The 3,905-nt window shown below is 36.9% G+C and overlaps 1 non-coding gene across 1 annotated transcript; it reads right to left on the bottom strand.

Annotated features, from left to right (window-relative positions):
* Positions 1-3,324: 3,324 nt before the first annotated feature.
* On the bottom strand, positions 3,325-3,432 carry LOC130949630 (small nucleolar RNA R71). The gene has a single exon (XR_009073429.1). It is a non-coding gene; the product is annotated as a small nucleolar RNA R71 (small nucleolar RNA).
* Positions 3,433-3,905: the final 473 nt, after the last annotated feature.

Below are 3,905 nucleotides of genomic sequence, written 5' to 3'. Positions count from 1 at the left end.
TCCAAGAATGGCCTATGCACGTGAAAGCTTCAAAGTTCAGCCCAAGCACACACCAAATAGGCCCCGAAAGTGGATTTCTGCACTATCTGCACTTAGTTACTCATTTTCTGTAAACTCTAGTAACTAGTTTAGTATATGTAGCACTTCTTACTATTGTATTATAGGGAGGCTGGCAAATTTTGAGAATTATCTTATGCCATTTGGGAGACTGGCCATTCGGCCAAGCCTACACCTTCTTCTCTTATGTATTTTCTACGGTCGAGTTTCTACACCTCATAGATTAAGGTGAGGAGCTCTGCTGTTCTTCATGAACTAATGCAAGTATTATTGTTTCTCTTTCAATTCACGCCTACTTCATCTCCAAGATATACTCTCATACTTAATTCTGTTAAGTCAGAATGAAAGGGGTGACCCGTGACAATCACCCACTATCTTCATTACTCGCTTAGCCAAGATCCGCGTGCCTGACAACCACAATCGGTCTACATGATGTTCAACGTAGTCATTGGACAACAGCTGGAGTATAATCTCTTGGGTCTCTAATCCGCGAATCGAGTCCGTGAGGTTAGAACCTTCGTGGTATAGGCTAGAAACAATTGGCAGCATTCCTGAGATCCAGAATGTCTAAACCTTGTCTGTGGTATTCCAAGTAGGATCTGGGACGGGATGACTGTGACGAGCTTCAAACTCACGACTGTTGGGCGTAGTGACAGTGTGCAAAAGGATAGAGAGATCCTATTCCGACACAAGTGGGCACTGACAGATGATTAGCCATGCAGTAGCTGTGCCTGGTATTTTTCATCCGAGACGAGAAATCCGACAGTTGATTAGCCGTATAGAAACTATAGCCAGACCATTTTCACTGAGAGGATCATACAGCTTGCCGTGGAAGGGAGGACGCGTGATTGGATAAAGACAACAGGAAAGCAGAGGTTCAGAAGCAACAAAGCATCTCCAAACGCTTATCTGAAATTCCCACCAATGAATTACATAAGTATCTCTATGTTATTTTCCGTTTTATTTACCTTTTAATTATCAATACCTCATAACCATTTGAATCCACCTGATTGAGATTTACAAGATGACCATAGCTTGCTTTAAGCCGGCAATCTCCGTGGGATCAACCCTTACTCGTGTAAGGTATTACTTGGACGACCCAGTGCACTTGCTGGTTAGTTGTGTGGAGTTGTGAAAAGTGTGATCACAATTTCGGGCACCAAGTTTTTGGCGCCGTTGCTGGGGATTGTTCGAGTTTGGACAACTAACGGTTCATCTTGTTGCTTAGATTGGATAATTTTATTTTATGTTTAAGCTTTTTATTTTTATTTTCAAAAAATACAAAATAAAATTTAATAAAATCATAAAAAAAATTTGTGTTTCTTGTTTGAGTCTAGTGTCAAATTTTAAGTTTGGTGTCTTGCATGTCTTTCTTTTCTTAAAGATTTTCAAAAGTATGCTCTTAATGTTCATCATGATCTTCAAAGTGTTCTTGATATTCATCTTTACATTCAAAGTGTTCTTGCATGCATTATTGGTTTTGATCTTAAATTTTAATGATTTGAATCATTTTTGTTATTTTTCCCTCTCCTCATTAAAAAATCAAAAATAAAAAATATCTTTTCCTTTTTCTTCTCATAATTTTCGAAATTTTGAGTTGACTTGGTCAAAAATTTTTAAAATTTAGTTGTTTCTTGTAAGTCAAGTCAAAATTTCAAAATTCAAAAAAAAAGAGCTCAAAACATAAAGTAGAAGAATCACAGAGAAAAAGAGCACACTGGCATTAAAACGCCAGTAAAGAGGCACTTTGGGCGTTAAACGCCAAAATGGCTATCATTCTGGGCGTTTAACGCCAGTAAAGGTATCATTTTGGGCGTTAAACACCAGAATGGGCAGCGTTTTGGGCATTTAACACCAGAAATGGCAACATTATGGGCGTTCAGAAAAACGCCCAATAAAGAAGGATTCCTGGTGTTTAACGCCAGCCAAGATATCTGGCTGGGTGTTAAACGCCCAAAGAGGCAGCCAAATGGGCGTTAAACGCCAAAATGGATAGCATTCTGGGCGTTTAGCGCCAGAATGACACTAGGGATGTAATTTCTTTTCCAATTCAAATTCTTTCAAATTTTCATGTTTTAATTCATAATTTTAAAATTTTATATTTTTCATATCTCATTTTCAAAAATCCTTGCTAACAATTAATGTTTTGATTCAAAAAATTGCAAGTTTGTTACTTTCTTGTTAAGAAAGGATCAATCTTTAAATTCTAGAATCATATCTTTTAGTTTCTTGTTAGTGAAGTCGTCAATTTAAAAAAAATAAAATTTTTTTTATTTCTTTTTTCAATCATATCTTTTCAGATCATATCTTTTTCAATCATATCTTTTTAAAATTTTGATTTCAAAATCTTTTTCTAACTTCTTATCTTTTGAAATTTATTTTCAAATCTTTTTCAACTAATTACTATTTCTTTTCTTTTTCAAAACCACCTAACCACCAATTTTCGAAAATCACTAACCACTTTTTCAAAAATCTTTTTAATTAACTAATTGTTTTAGTTTTAATTTTCGAATACTCTCTCTCTCTCTCTCATCTCTTTCTATTTATTTGCTAACACTTCTCTTCTACTTATAATTTGAACCCTCTCTCTCCCTCTGTGTTTGAATTCTTCTTATTCTCTCTTTACCTCATTCCTCTATTCTTATTTTCTTCTGACACATTAAGGAATCTCTATACCGTGACATAGAGGATTCCACTACTCCCTTTGTTCTCTTCTTTTTCATATGAGTAGAAATAGGGATAAAAACATTCTTGTTGAAGCTGATCCTGAACCTGAAAGGACTCTGAAGAAGAAGCTACGAGAAGCTAAAGCACAACACTCCAGAGAGGACCTTACAGAAAATTTTGAAAAAGAAGTAGACATGGCAGCCGAACCCAACAACAATGATAGAGATGCAAGGAAGATGCTTGGTGACTATACTGCACCAACTTCCAGCTTCTGTGGAAGAAGCATCTCAATTCCTGCCATTGGAGCAAACAGCTTTGAGCTTAGGTCTCAATTAGTTTTTCTAATGCAGCAGAATTGCAAGTTTCATGGACTTCCAATCGGAAGATCTTTATCAGTTCTTAGTTGAATTCTTGCAGATCTGTGATACTGTTAAGACTAATGGGATTGATCCTGAGGTCTACAGACTTATGCTTTTTCCCTTTTTTGTAAGAGACAGAGCTAGAACATGGTTGGACTCACAACCTAGAGAAAGCCTGAACTCTTGGGACAACTTGGTCAACGCTTTCTTGACCAAATTCTTTCTGCCTCAAAAGCTAAGCAAGCTTAGAGTGGACATCCAGACCTTCAAACAGAAGGAAGGTGAATCTCTTTATGAAGCTTGGGAAAGATACAAGCAATTAACCAAAAGGTGTCCTTCTGACATGCTTCCAGAATGGAGCGTCATATGCATATTTTATGAAGGTTTGTCTGAATTGTCCAAGATGTCATTGGACCATTCTGCTGGTGGATCCCTTCATCTGAAAACCCCTGCAGAAGCCCAGGAACTCATTGAGATGGTTGCAAATAACCAGTTCATGTACACTTCTAAAAGAAATCCTGTGAATAATGGGATGACTCAGAAGAAAGGAGTTCTTGAGATTGATACTCTAATCATATTGGCTCAGAACAAAATATTGACTCAGCAAGTCAATATGATTTCTCAGAATCTAACTGGATTGCAAGCTGTATTTGGTAGTGCTAAAGAAGCCTCCTCTGAAGGAGAAGCTTATGACCCTGAGAATCCTACAATGGAAGAGGTGAATTACATGGGAGTTTCCTATGGAAACATCTATAATCCTTCATGGAGGAATCATCCAAATTTCTCATAGAAGGATCAACAGAAGCCTTAACAAGACTTCAA

This window comes from Arachis stenosperma, chromosome 1 (assembly GCF_014773155.1).
Source record: "Arachis stenosperma cultivar V10309 chromosome 1, arast.V10309.gnm1.PFL2, whole genome shotgun sequence".
Taxonomy (NCBI): Eukaryota; Viridiplantae; Streptophyta; class Magnoliopsida; order Fabales; family Fabaceae; genus Arachis; species Arachis stenosperma.
Note: the sequence above shows the minus strand (reverse complement) of the source record. Positions and strands in the feature narration are given on the sequence as shown.